Source organism: Oncorhynchus mykiss, chromosome 8 (genome assembly GCF_057628025.1).
Source record: "Oncorhynchus mykiss isolate SJ-2025 chromosome 8, ASM5762802v1, whole genome shotgun sequence".
NCBI classification, from domain to species: Eukaryota; Metazoa; Chordata; class Actinopteri; order Salmoniformes; family Salmonidae; genus Oncorhynchus; species Oncorhynchus mykiss.
The window spans coordinates 38,650,159-38,666,130 of record NC_143029.1 but is presented as its reverse complement, the minus strand read 5'-3'; positions in this window follow the sequence as shown (position 1 = coordinate 38,666,130).

Below are 15,972 nucleotides of genomic sequence, written 5' to 3'. Positions count from 1 at the left end.
CTCCACTACCCTTACCATAGGCCTACGCTACTAAGGCTGGTTCAACAGGGGAACTACACCCACTGATTTTGCCTTGTTTTTTGGCTTGCTCCGCAGGAAATACAAAAGCCAAACGTGAGTTGGCTTGGGGGGGTGTGGTTCAATGTTTGTGTTTCTTGGGTGTGTCCTTGCCATTACCAAGACAAACCCATCCGTCAGAACCTTGCCCACATCTGTTGCCCCCACTCAATCGCAACAAACAAACCCCCTGCAGGTTGAGTTCAATAACTACAGGTATGGTGAGATGCTGAAGGAGGCTTTGAATAGGTCAGTAGCCTACAGAGTAATATGAGAAGACTGCAATTGCTAAATTGATATAGGTTTTCTAAACTAAGTATTTTGATAACTTTCAACAACCCTTTACATAATACCATAGATACAGTGTTCTGCTCATTTAACAATGTGACCCTTTCATATTTTATTCTCATTCCCATCCAGTACAGATGCAGTGCCGACTAACATTTTGTCTAGTGGTAATGGCAAAGATATCAGAGTGGTCATGTCTTCCTGTGTGGTGTCCCGTATACAATAGGAGTTTCTTGATCCTGGTACAGAATACACAGTTCTACATCGCCATAGGGAATGATACCATTCAATTCAGTAATAAAAAAGACGATACAAGTGAAAGGTGTGTCTAGTAAAATGTTTATGCGTGCCAGGTCTCTCTTCATTCAGAGACATCAGTATCAAGTCCCTCTGTCAGTCTAGACTTCATCACATCATCTTGTCTCCATGTGCTGTGTCTCCATACATGTTTCTGTGAACTCATACAGTGCATTCAGAGAGTATTCAGACCCCTTGACTTTTTCCACATTTTGTTACATTACAGCCTTATTCTAAATTGATTAAATACATTTTTTTGTCATCAATCTGCATACAATACCCCATAATGACAAAGTTTTTTAGAAATGGTTGTAAATTTACTACAAATTAAAAACAAAAATACCTTATTTGCTATGAGACTCGAAATTGTGCTCAGGTGCATCCCTTTTCCATTGATCACCCTTGAGATGTTTCAAAAACTTGACTGGAGGCCACCTGTGGTAATTTCTATTAATTGGACATGATTTGGAAAGGCACACACCTGTCTATATAAGGTCCCACAGTTGACAGTGCATGTCAAAGCAAAAACCAAGCCATGAGGTTGGAGGAATTGTCAGTAGAGCGCTGAGTGAAATGCTTGTGCTTCTAGCTCCAACAGTGCAGTAATATCTAACAAGTATTAGAGTGGCTTGCGAAAGTATTCACCCCCTTGGCCTTTTTCCTATTTTGTTGCCTTACAACCTGGAATACAAAAAAAATAAGAAATTGTGTGTGGGGGGGGGGGGGATGTATCATTTAATTTACACAACATTCCTACCACTTTGAAGATGTAAAATATGTTTTATTGGAAACAAACAAGAAATAAGACAAAAAAACTGAAAACTTGAGCGTGCATAACTATTCATCCCCCCAAAGTCAATACTTTGTAGAGCCACCTTTTGCAGCAATTACAGCTGCAAGTCTCTTGAGGTATGTCTCTATAAGCTTGACGCATCTAGCCATTGGGATTGTTACCCATTCTTCAAGGCAAAACTTATCCAGCACCTTCAAGTTGGATGGGATCCGCTGGTGTACAGCAATCTGAAACTTCTCAGGGCTAGGCCCCTTTTTTCTTCACTTCCTGTCTGAATGACGTGACAAAAGCAAACTGCCTGTTGTTCAGGCCCTAAAGCTAGGATATGGATATAATTGGTACCATTGGAAAGACACAACTTTGAAGTTTGTAATTCTGAAATGTTAAAATAATGTAGAGGAATAAAACACAAAATATATGGTTGGAGAAAATTCAAAGCAAAACCAACCAGATTTTTGTTTTTGAGAGAGCATCATCTTAGAAAGACAAGTAAAAGGTCATATTGAAAATTAGCTCCCTGGATGCAATTCCTACGGCTTACACAGGGGGTCAGCAGTCTATGTTCAAGGTTTCAGGCTTGTAACTCCAAAAACAAATAATAAATATCAGTTTTAGTACAGGGACACAGTCTTGGAAATTCAGGTTTACGCACAGGACGCACCTGCTAAAATAGGTTTCCTATTGAACATACTTCTATCCATAATAAATGTTATAGTTTGATTACATTTTAGGGTATCTGAGGGTATCGATAAAATTCATATTTATATCCAAAAATTGCAGTTTACATTGGCGCGTTATGGTCAGAAATGCTTGGTCTCAGACAAACATCCGGTGAAAGTGCAGAGAGCCACATCAAATGATAAAAATACTAATCATAAACATTGATAAACGATACAAGTGTTAAACATACGAATAAAGATAATATTCTCCTTAATGCAACCGCTGTGTCAGATTTCAAAAAGGCTTTACGGAGAAAGCACACTTTGTGATTATGTTAGGTCTGCACCTAGCCACAGAAACCCATACAGCCATTTTCCAGCCAAGGAGAGTTTCACAAAAGTCAGAAATAGCATTAAAATTAATCACTTACCTTTGATGATCTTCATCTGGTGGCACTCCCAGGTCTCCAAGTTAGACAATAAATGTTTGTTTTGTTCAATAATGTCCCTCTTTATAACCAAATACCTCCTTTTTGTTCGGGCATTTTGTCCAGTAATCCGAATGAATAAGGCACTAAAAAGTCCAGAAGAAAAGTGTTTTTTAAGTACAATAAAAGTTAGTAGAAACATGCCAAATTATGTTTAAAATCCATCCTCCGGTTGTTTTTGTCATAAATAATCATTAATATTTCAACCGGACAAAAGCTTTGTCAATAGGAAAGGAGATACAAGAAAGGCACGTTCCGGATCAGGCTGATCAGCATGGCTGATGAATGGAAATTTCCACTGGCAACTGATTGAAAGTGCTGTATCTCCCTCATTTCCCAGAGGAAAAGCCTGAAACAATGCCTAAAAACTGACCACATGTAGAGGAAGCCACAGAGCTCGTGAACTGGGTACTAAGTCTTTGTATGGTGGATAGGCTTTCAATGGAAAAATAGCCTTTCAAAATAATAGTACTTCCTGGTTGGATTTCCCTTGGGTTTTCGCCTGCCATATCAGTTCTGTTGTACTCACAGACATTATTTTAACAGCTGTGGTAACTTTATAGAGTGTTTTCTTTCCAAATCTACTAATTATCCGCATATCCTATCTTCTGGGCCTGAGTAGCAGGTAGTTTAATTTGGGCACGCTTTTCATCCAACATTTTTAATGCTGCCCAATTTTTCAGTTTTTGATTTGTTAAAAAAGTTTGAAATATCCAATAAATGTCGTTCCACTTCATGATTGTGTCCCACTTGTTGTTGATTCTTCACAAAAAAATACAGTTTTATATCTTTATGTTTGAAGCCTGAAATGTGGCAAAAGGTCGCAAAGTTCAAGGGGGCCGAATACTTTCGCAAGGCACTGTACCTCTCAACCATATCATTTTTTTTCAATTCCTCATCAATCCACAGGGATTTAACTGTTTTTACAGTCATTTTCTTAAATGGAGGAACACTGTGGCGGGATTAGAGCAGCGAAAATTCGCAGCATCCTTAACAGGTTAATGGGTACATGCTTATTAGTAACTGGAATAAGCTAATTTCACGTTCATGCTAATTTCACGTTCATGTGTCAGGTGCAGCGTCTGCTTTCTCTTTACTACACACCACGGACCAACAAATATTCTTTACATCAACAACATAGGTATCACTACAAAACTTCTTGTATGACCTCTTATACACTGTATTAGGGTCAGCCTTTGGAACTTTGGCTTTCCTAGATATGGCTACTATATTGTGATCACTACATCTGATGGATCTGGATTCTGCAGCATTAGTAAAGATATGATCAATACATGTTGAGGATTTCATTAATGTGCTGTTTGTAACTACCCTATTAGGTTGACTGATAACCAGATCCAGGTTGCAGGCACTAGTTAGAGGTTGAAGCTTTTTCCTGAGTGGGCAGCTTGATGAAAGCCAGTCAATATTTAAATCACCCAGAAAATATACCTCTCTGTTATCACATACATTATCAAGCATTTCACACTTTATCCAGATACTGACTTAACACTTGGTTGTCTATAGCAGCTTCCCACCAGTATGGGTTTTAGGTGAGGCAAATGAACCTGTAGCCATATTACTTCAACAGTATTTAACATGAGATCCTCTAATCTTTACAGGGAGGTGGTTCTGAATTTAAACACCAACACCTCCACCATTGGCATTTCTATATGTTCTATAAATGTTATAACCTTGTACTGCTACCAATGTATCATCAAAGGTATTATCTAAGTGAGTTTCAGAGATTGTCAGAATATGAACGCCATCTGTTACTAGCATATTATTGATTTCATGAACCTTTTTGCTTAAGCTACATATGTTAACGTGGGCTATTTTGGTTGATTGATACGCAGCCCATGCAGGTATCTCTAGCCAGATGGCTTTTTGATGGGGATTATTATCTTTATTATGCTAATTAGATTTTCGCCCGTGTGCGGTCATCGACTCTACGGTTTTTTTTTCTAAGAAAAGTATCATAGCGAGCACACACAGTCAAGCATGCATACAGTTACAAACGCACAAATAACCACACTACTTATTTTTTTCTCTCTCTCTCTCCATCCTCTATCTATGCCAGAATAACCAGGGTGTGCATCAGAGCTACAGATGTGTCAAAGACCCCCCCTTACGCACACACACACACACACACACACAATCACAAAGGTAGGTTGAATTTAGAAATGAGTTTGGAGAGTCAGACATTCTGTAATCTCTTTTACATTTTTATTTTGCACACGCTTGCTCAAGCTTGCACTTATATTGCACATACATTCAGTTCATAGAGGATGAAGGCACGATAGGCAATTCAACTACTCTGTCTGTGGGGAGGGCCAAAGCAGTAGAGTGGGAAAAGTCTGGAGAAAATACAAAGAATGCTTCAAAATATTATTTTAGCACTCTACCTGTCCCCTAACAAAACATAACATTTCCTACATTTCTCCAGTTAATATTAGCTGTCAAAATCCTCATGTGACAATTTCAGAGAACTGATTGAGTGCTCTCAAGAATCTTCTTCTTTTTAAAGTACACTGCATGACCAAAAGTATGTGGACACCTGCTCATCGAACATCTCATTCCAAAATCGTGGGCATTCAAATGGAGTTGCGCCCCCCCCCCCCCCCCCCCCCCCCCCCCCCCTTTGCAGCTATAACAGCCTCCACTCTTCTGGGAAGGCTTTTCACTACATGTTGGAACATTGCTGCTGGGACTTAAGCCACAAGCATTGGTGATGGTCAAGACCATCGAACACCTTTGGGAAGGATTGGAAGGCTGCCCTGACCTCAAGGTTCTCATGGCACATGCCAAACTCAGAATTGTCCATCTGACTGCCAGATAGTGAAACAATTCATCACTCCAGAGAACGCGTTTCCACTGCTCCAGAGTCCAATGGCTGTGAGCTTTACACCACTCCAGCCGACACTTGGCATTGCACATGGTGATCTTGTGTGCGGCTGCTCGGCCATGGAAACCCATTTCATGAAGCTCCCAACGTACAGTTATTGTGCTGACGTTGCTTCCAGAGGCAGTTTGGAACTTGGGGACAGAAAATGTTTATGTGCTTCAGCACTCGGGGGTCCCATTCTGTGAGCTTGTGTGGCCTACCACTTCACACTGAGCAGTTGTTGCTCCTAGAGATTTCCACTTTACAATAACAACACCTACAGTTGACCAGGGCAGCTCTAGCAGGGCAGACATTTTTGACAAACTGACTTGTTGGAAAGGTAGCATCCTATGACGGTGCCACTGAGCTTTTCAGTAAGGCCAATCTACTGCCAATGTTTATCTATGGAGATTGCATGACTGTGTGCTCAATTTTATACACCGGTCAGCAACGGTTGTGGCTGAAATAGCCGAATCCACTAATTTGAAGGGGTGTTCACATACCTTTTGATATATAGTGTATGTTCAATTGGATTGGTTCTACCTCATGAAATACAGCCTTCACATGGTAAAAAAAAGAAGAAAACACAACATTGAATAATTTGGGATAAATTAAACCAATAAATTACATAAAATCTGAAAGACAATATATATATATATATATATATATATATAATATATATATAATATATATTTTATATATTTTTTTTATAACTTATTAAGCTCTGTATATAATAAATGAGACTGTGTCCTCAGTGTGATGAATGGAGTGTGTATGTGCATCAAAACTCTTCTTAATTCTGTACCTCCAGTTTTTAGACCAGTTCTATTCTACTCTAATGACAAAATCCAGTGAATGTTGGGTAACTGACTGTCATACAGTATGTTTACAAAAATAGTTTCCCCCTCCATTCTTTCACCAGTAGTCTATGGGGACAATAAATTCCAGTTTTCTTCTCACTAAGGCCTCTCTTGGGTTGTAAAGAGAGACACCAACAACCTTGTGTGGACCAGTCTGGATCCACTGCCAACAGGGCACTATGACATCATAATAAAGGGACACCTACGCCATGTTCCGTCAACAGAAAAGGGATGCTGGTGTAGTTTTCAAGGGCATCGCCCACAGAGGGGAACAGACAATATTTTTAGGGTGTTGCATGGCGTAAAAACTTATCCTCTGTGTCTTTGGGGAAAAGAGATTGGAGAGCAGGTAGAGAGAGTATGTCATATCTCACTCGCTCGCTCTGTCGTTTTCTTTTAATCCCTACTCCCTCTATCCCCTTCCAAGTCATGTTAGACTCGGGAGCACCATGATTAAGATCTAAGCGATTGTTCCCTTTTTCAATATGTACAGTTACAGCATCACGTTATGCTCCCCAAAAAGGAATCAAAAACGTTTTTTTATCTCCATAACACACCCGTTCAATACAAAATGCAGAGAAATCAAATGAAATGTCTTCACAATCACTAAACCTGCAAAAACTACTGCTGTTGCTTCTATTCTACTTTTATGATACCAACAAATAACTTTTTTCTGCAATAGATCGAAACTAAGAAATCACAAAAAATACCATCGAAACGTCATGCTTCATGAAACAATTCCTGCCAGAGATCCTTCTCAAAGGTTCACTCTATTATTAGCTATTTTAAATAGATTTACATTTTATCATTCTTAAAACATACCATATTTATATGCATTTCGATAGCAATATTCTAGAAACCAAACAAACTCAAAATAAAAAGCAAACAAAATATTTGTGTGGTGGTATTAAGGTCGTCATAATCCATTTAAATAAGAGTCCTTTAAAGCAGGAATAATCTGTTCATTGTAGCTGCACAACGCACAGGAACAACTTTTTAGGGCGGGGTTGTAGGAGGGGAGGGAGGGAGGGGGATATTAATCCATGTATCAGATAAACGTGTCCTTCCTCTCCTTTGTCTTTTGTTACAGGATCTTTTAAGCCGTTGGCTGGTGCCTTGAGACTTTAAGACAAACCCATCCCCTCAATGAGAAATCCCTTTCCTGGCCTCTCTCAGGGATTGGATTTTAAGAAGAACAGTGTCTGGGGGTGAACATAATGAAGGGAGTAGCTCTCTGTCTTTCTCTCCTCCTTTTTTCCCAAACACTATGTGTCGCCTTTGCAAGTCAGCAGGTTAAGCACGCTGCTCCTTTGGATATTTTTTGACATACAGCGAACCAAAGCCGATGTGGCCGGGGGCAATGACAAGTAAGCACACACACATTACACACACACACACACACACACACGCACACACACACACACACACATGCACATACAAACAAACAAACAGACATACATACACACACATACAGTATGTGATCTTTCAGTGCTTAGAATGTACTTATCAAAGGTCATGGAACTACTACTAACTATATTGTATCAGTAACAAAGCCAGAGCAGGCAGCTTCAAACAAAACAGGATAAAGGGATTCAACTAGATCCAAAAAAAATATCAAAACAAAAAGCTAAATATTGAAAGTTAATGTATTTCACTGGAAATAAATCAAGGAATGGTGTATATATATATTAATGTATCAATTACTGAATAAACTAGGCATAAGCACTCTAATAAAATGATTCTGTATCATGGGCAGAGTCTTTGTATCAGGTCTTTGAGAGGTTCTACATTTCCCTCTAGGCTGAGTGGTGAACTCTAACCTTGTATTGTTCAGGAAGAAAGGGAGCAGCTAGTGCTGAGCCAGATTAGTGATACAGAGAAGAAGAGAAGAGAGGAGGATATAGGAGGAGAAACCTGTCTGTGTCCATACAATTTCTGAATGTCTGTGTGTGTATTTTTATCTCCGTTTTGTCCTGACCTTGTGACTTGACAAGGCAAAATTCTAGGCCCCAGTTTTAGGCTATAGCCATACTATGAGTTTTTTTCTGGTTAGATGACATGGTCAAGAAAATATCCCTCTCCTCCTCCCTCCCATTACCTACAGTATGGCGCTGACAAGAGGGCTGCCTCGCTTCTAGTCCTTAGGAAACTTTGCAACAAGCATATCACTACACTCACAATACCATCTGCTAACCATCTGTATGTGACCAATAAAATGTGATTTGATTTGATCTCTCCTCTCTCTAATATTCAGCAAGTATTTACCTAGCCATCTATTTACCTAGCTACATGTCTTCAAAAAAATAATTACATCACAGAGTAGTACAGTGCTGTTGTAGTAAAATATTAAACCAACTTTCAATTTGCTTGGAGAGTAGCTTCATGTTGTATCCTCTTAGTTAATTGTAATTAGCTTCCTCACAGAATTAACTGTGAGATAAACTCCACTGCAAAAAGCAATCATTACAGACATAACTGGGGCCTTATTTTACAGTCCTTTTAAGGTCCAACATTTACTTGGTATTAAAGTAAACAGTACTGTTAATGGTAAAAACCGAATTATTACCTAATAATTACAGTTTAGTTTCTCTGGGATTTAAGCACCATTGCATACCATTTCATCCCTGATTACAACCACAAGTAGCAGTAACTAGCTTCTGTTACCTCATAGGACTGTTAAAGAAAACATTTCTACCTTCCATTTTATCCACACACTATCGTAAACTATGTATAGTACCAGTCAAGAGTTTGGACACACCTACTCATTTCAGGGTTTTTCTTTATTTGTACTAAACCCTCCCTAATCCGGACGATGCTGGGCCAATTGTCATGTATTGTCATATTATGTCTTGTTCCTGTTCTTTCTCTTCACTCCGTCTCCCTCTGCTGGTCGTATTAGGTTACCTTCTCTTCCTCTCCTTCCCCCAGCTGCTCCTCATCTTCTCTAACTACCTCGTTCACCCTTTTCACACCTGTTCCCTTTTTCCCTCTGATTAGGTCTCTATTTCTCTCTCTGTTCCTGCTTCTGTCTTTGTCAGATTCTCGTTTGAGTTTCTCATGCCAGAACCAAACTATCGTCTCGTTTGCTTCACCCTTGTCCTGTCCTGTCGGAATCTGCCTGTTCATCTGATGCTACGTGTGATCATGTACCTCTGTCCTCTACGACCCGCGCCTACCCAGAGAGACCAGCAGTCTGTCGCCGCTAACCCAGCTATTCTCCTCTGCTGCTAAGAAGGGGACTCTAACCCAGCTATTCTCCTCTGCTGCTAAGAAGAGGGAATCTTCTGTGAATATCAGAAGGACTTTATTATTCATTTGTTGCCCTCTCTGCGGGTTGTCTATTTTGCCATTTTATACATTTGAAGAGGATCTATGTCTTCCCTGTGTTTTGACATTAAAGGACTCTGTTTTTGTTAAACCGCTTTTGGGTCCTCACTCACGTGCATAACAGAAGAATCTGACCAAGAATGGACCCAGCGACTTCAGATCCTCGTCACTCAGCCCTCGAGATCCAGGGAGCAATGCTAGGCAGACACGAGCAGGAATTGTCTGCTGCTCGACATGCCATTGAGACCCTGGCCGCCCAAGTCTCCAACCTCACAGAACAGATTCACCATCTCCGCCTCGATCCACCGGCCACTTCCAGGGCTTTCGAATCTCCGGAGCCCAGAATCAATAACCCGCCGTGTTACTCTGGGGAGCCCACTGAATGCCGCTCGTTCCTCACCCAGTGTGATATTGTGTTTTCTCTCCAGCCCAACACTTACTCCAGGAGCACAGCTCGTATCGCCTACGTCATATCTCTTCTTACTGGACGGGCTCGTGAGTGGGGCACGGCAAGGGCTGAGTGTACTAACCAGTATCAGGACTTTAAGGAGGAGATGATACGGGTTTTTGATCGTTCTGTTTTTAGGGAGGAAGCTTCCAGGGTCCTGTCTTCCCTATGTCAAGGTAATCGATCCATAACAGATTACTCTATTGAGTTTCGCACTCTTGCTGCCTCCAGTGACTGGAACGAGCCGGCTTTGCTCGCTCGTTTTCTGGAGGGTCTCCGCGCGGAGGTAAAGGATGAGATTCTCTCCCGGGAGGTTCCTTGCAGCGTGGATTCCTTGATTGAACTCGCTATTCGCATAGAGCGACGGGTTGATCTTCGTCACCGAGCTCGTGGAAAGGAGCTCGCGTTCTCCGTTGCCCCCCTCTCCGCATCACTACCATCTTCCTCCCCCGGCTCGGGTGCTGAGCCTATGCAGCTGGGGGGTATCCGCATCTCGACTAAGGAGAGGGAACGGAGAATCACCAACCGCCTCTGTCTCTATTACGGTTCCGCTGGTCATTTTGTCACTTCATGTCCAGTAAAATCCAGAGCTCATCAGTAAGCGGAGGGCTACTGGTGAGCGCTACTACTCTGGTCTCTCCTTCAAGATCCTGCACTACCTTGTCGGTCCATCTACGCTGGACCGGTTCGTCAGCTTCCTGCAGTGCCTTGATAGACTCTGGGGCGGAGGGCTGTTTTATGGACGAGACCTGGGCTCGGGAACATGACATTCCTCTCAGACAGTTAAGGGAGCCCACGGCCTTCTTCGCTTTGGATGGTAGTTCTCTCCCCAGGATTCAGCGTGAGACGCTACCTTTAACCCTCACTGTCTCTGGTAATCATAGCGAAACCCTTTCTTTTTTAATTTTTCGTTCACCTTTTACACCTGTTGTTTTGGGCCATCCCTGGCTAGTTTGTCATAATCCTTCTATTAATTGGTCTAGTAATTCTATCCTCTCCTGGAACGTCTCTTGTCATGTGAAATGTTTAATGTCTGCTATCCCTCCTGCTTCCTCTGTCTCTTCTTCACAGGAGGAGCCTGGTGATTTGACGGGGGTGCCGGAGGAATATCACGATCTGCGCACGGTGTTCAGTCGGTCCAGGGCCACCTCTCTTCCTCCGCACCGTTCGTATGATTGTAGTATTGATCTCCTTCCGGGAACCACTCCCCCCCGGGGTAGACTATACTCTCTGTCGGCTCCCGAACGTAAGGCTCTCGAAGATTATTTGTCTGTAGCTCTTGACGCCGGTACCATAGTCCCCTCCTCCTCTCCCGCCGGAGTGGGGTTTTTTTTTTGTTAAGAAGAAGGACGGGTCCCTGCGCCCCTGCATAGATTATCGAGGGCTGAATGACATAACAGTGAAGAATCGTTATCCGCTCCCTCTTATGTCTTCAGCCTTCGAGATCCTGCAGGGAGCCAGGTTTTTCACTAAGTTGGACCTTCGTAACGCTTACCATCTCGTGCGCATCAGGGAGGGGGACGAGTGGAAAACGGCGTTTAACACTCCGTTAGGGCACTTTGAATACCGGGTTCTTCCTTTCGGCCTCGCTAACGCTCCAGCTGTCTTTCAGGCATTAGTCAATGACGTCCTGAGAGACATGCTGAACATCTTTGTTTTCGTTTACCTTGACGATATCCTGATTTTTTCACCGTCACTCCAGATTCATGTTCAGCACGTTCGACGTGTCCTCCAGCGCCTTTTAGAGAATTGTCTTTTTGTGAAGGCTGAGAAGTGCACTTTTCATGCCTCCTCCGTCACATTTCTCGGTTCTGTTATTTCCGCTGAAGGCATTAAGATGGATCCCGCTAAGGTCCAAGCTGTCATTGATTGGCCCGTTCCTAAGTCACGCGTCGAGCTGAAGCGCTTTCTCGGCTTCGCAAATTTCTATCGTCGTTTCACCCGTAATTTCGGTCAGGTGGCAGCTCCTCTCACAGCCCTTACTTCTGTCAAGACGTGCTTTAAGTGGTCCGTTTCCGCCCAAGGAGCTTTTGATCTCCTCAAGAATCGTTTTACATCCGCACCTATCCTTGTTACACCTGACGTCTCTAGACAGTTCGTTGTCGAGGTTGACGCGTCAGAGGTGGGCGTGGGAGCCATTCTTTCTCAGCGCTCCCTCTCTGACGACAAGGTCCACCCTTGCGCGTATTTTTCTCATCGCCTGTCGCCGTCGGAACGTAACTATGATGTGGGAAACCGCGAACTGCTCGCCATCCGCTTAGCCCTAGGCGAATGGCGACAGTGGTTGGAGGGGGCGACCGTTCCTTTTGTCGTTTGGACTCACCATAGGAACCTTGAGTACATCCGTTCTGCCAAACGACTTAATGCGCGTCAGGCTCGTTGGGCGCTGTTTTTCGCTCGTTTCGAGTTCGTAATTTCTTATCGTCCGGGCTCTAAGAACACCAAGCCTGATGCTTTATCTCGTCTCTTCAGTTCTTCAGTAGCCTCCACTGACCCCGAGGGGATTCTCCCTGAGGGGCGTGTTGTCGGGTTGACTGTCTGGGGAATTGAGAGGCAGGTAAAGCAAGCACTCACTCACACTCCGTCGCCGCGCGCTTGTCCTAGGAACCTTCTTTTCGTTCCCGTTCCTACTCGTCTGGCCGTTCTTCAGTGGGCTCACTCTGCCAAGTTAGCCGGCCACCCCGGCGTTCGGGGTACGCTTGCTTCCATTCGCCAGCGTTTTTGGTGGCCCACTCGGGAGCATGACACGCGTCGTTTCGTGGCTGCTTGTTCGGTCTGCGCGCAGACTAAGTCCGGTAACTCCCCTCCTGCCGGCCGTCTCAGACCGCTTCCCATTCCCTCTCGACCGTGGTCTCACATCGCCTTAGATTTTATCACCGGACTGCCTTCGTCAGCGGGGAAGACTGTTATTCTTACGGTTGTTGATAGGTTCTCTAAGGCGGCTCATTTTATTCCCCTCGCTAAGCTCCCTTCTGCTAAAGAAACGGCACAAATCATCATCGAGAATGTTTTCAGAATTCATGGCCTTCCGTCAGACGTCGTTTCGGACAGGGGTCCGCAATTCACGTCTCAATTTTGGAGGGAGTTTTGCCGTTTGATTGGGGCTTCCGTCAGTCTCTCTTCCGGCTTTCACCCCCAGTCTAACGGTCAAGCAGAACGGGCCAATCAGACTATTGGTAGCATCTTACGCAGTCTTTCTTTTCGAAACCCTGCGTCTTGGTCAGAACAGCTCCCCTGGGCAGAATACGCCCACAACTCGCTTCCTTCGTCTGCGACCGGGCTATCTCCTTTTCAGAGTAGCCTCGGGTACCAGCCTCCGCTGTTCTCGTCTCAGTTCGCCGAGTCCAGCGTCCCCTCCGCTCAGGCTTTTGTCCAACGTTGCGAGCGCACCTGGAAGAGGGTCAGGTCTGCACTTTGCCGTTATAGGGCGCAGACTGTGAGAGCCGCTAATAAGCGTAGAACTAAGAGTCCTAGATATTGTCGCGGTCAGAGAGTTTGGCTCTCCACTCAGAACCTTCCCCTTAAGACAGCTTCTCGCAAGTTGACCCCGCGGTTCATTGGTCCGTTCCGTATTTCTCAGATCATTAATCCTGTCGCAGTGCGACTTCTTCTTCCGCGATATCTTCGTCCCGGTCTTCCATGTCTCCTGTGTTAAGCCCGTTCTTCGCGCTCCCGCTCGTCTTTCCCCCCCCCCCCCCCATCCTTGTCGAGGGCGCACCTATCTACAGGGTCCGTAAGATTTTGGACATGCGTCCTCGGGGCCGTGGTCATCAGCACCTAGTGGATTGGGAGGGGTACGGTCCTGAGGAAAGGAGTTGGGTTCCCTCTCGGGACGTGCTGGACCGTTCGCTGATCGATGATTTCCTCCGTTGCCGCCAGGTTTCCTCCTCGAGTGCGCCAGGAGGCGCTCGGTGAGTGGGGGGGTACTGTCATGTATTGTCATATTATGTCTTGTTCCTGTTCTTTCTCTTCACTCCGTCTCCCTCTGCTGGTTGTATTAGGTTACCTTCTATTCCTCTCCTTCCTCCAGCTGCTCCTCATCTTCTCTAACTACCTCGTTCACCCTTTTCCCACCTGTTCCCTTTTTCCCTCTGATTAGGTCTCTATTTCTCTCTCTGTTCCTGCTTCTGTCTTTGTCAGATTCTCGTTTGAGTTTCTCATGCCAGAACCAAACTATCGTCTCGTTTGCTTCACCCTTGTCCTGTCCTGTCGGAATCTGCCTGTTCATCTGATGCTACGTGTGATCAGGTACCTCTGTCCTCTACGACCCGCGCCTACCCAGAGAGACCAGCAGTCTGTCGCCGCTAACCCAGCTATTCTCCTCTGCTGCTAAGAAGGGGACTCTAACCCAGCTATTCTCCTCTGCTGCTAAGAAGAGGGAATCTTCTGTGAATATCAGAAGGACTTTATTATTCATTTGTCGCCCTCTCTGCGGGTTGTCTATTTTGCCATTTTATACATTTGAAGAGGATCTATGTCTTCCCTGTGTTTTGACATTAAAGGACTCTGTTTTTGTTAAACCGCTTTTGGGTCCTCACTCACGTGCATAACACCAATTGTGTGCCGCCCTATGGACTACCAATCATGGCCGGTTGTGTTACAGCCGGGGATCAAACCATGGTCTGTAGTGACACCTGTAACACTGAGATTACCAGGACGTTTGCTCCGAGCATGCACTGACTAACTGGCAAGTGTCATCCCTGACATTTTCAATCTGTCCCTGACTGAGTCTGTAATACCAACATGTTTCAAGCAGACCACCATAGTACGTGTGCCCAAGAACACTAAGTTTACCTGCCTAAATGACTAACGACCCGTAGCACTCACGTCTGTAGCCATGAAGTGCTTTGAATGTCTGGTCATGGCTCACATAAACACCATTATCCCAGAAACCCTAGACCCTTTCCAATTTGCATACCGTCCCAACAGATCCACAGATGATGCAATCTTGCACTCCACACTGCCCTTTCTCACCTGGACAAAAGGAACACATAAATGAGAATGCTATTCATTGACTACAGTTCAGCGTTCAACACCATAAGTGCCCTCAAATCTCATCACTAAGCTAGGACCCTGGGACTAAACACCTCCCTCTGCAACTGGATCCTGGACTTTCTGACGGGTCGCCCCCAAGGTGGTAAGGGTAGGTGACAACACATCTGCCACGCTGATTCTCAACACAGGAGTCCCTCAGGGGTGCGTGCTCAGTCCCGTGCTGTACTCCCTGTTCACTCTGTTCACGACTCCAAAACCACCATTGGACTACAGGAAAAGGAGGATTGAGCACACCCCTATTCTCATCGACGGGGCTGTAGTGGAGCAGGTTGGGAGCTTCAAGTTCCTTGGTGTCCACATCACCAAAAACTATCATGGTCCAAACACACCAAGACAGTCATGAAGTGGGCTTGACAAAGTCTATTCCCCCTCAGGAGACTGAAAAGATTTGGAATGGATCCTCAGATCCTTACAAAGTTCTACAGCTGCACCATTGAGAGCATCCTGACTGTTTGCATCACAGCCTGGTATGGCAACTGCAGAGGCACTACAGAGGGTGCGTACAGCCCAGTACATCACTGGGGTCAAGCTTCCTGCCATCCAGGACCTCTACAACTTCTAACCCAAAGCTATAAGACTTCTGAACAGCTAATAAATTGACTACCCAGACTATTTGCATTAGTCTGCACACACACTTTAGTCTGCACACACACTTTTACACTGCTGCTATTCTCTGTTTATTATCTATGCATAGTCACTTGACCTCTACCTACATTTTACCTCAATTACCTCGACTAACCTGTGCCCCTACTCATTGACTCTGTACCAGTACCCCCTGTATATAGTAGCCTCACTTCTGTTATTTTAGTGCTGCTATTT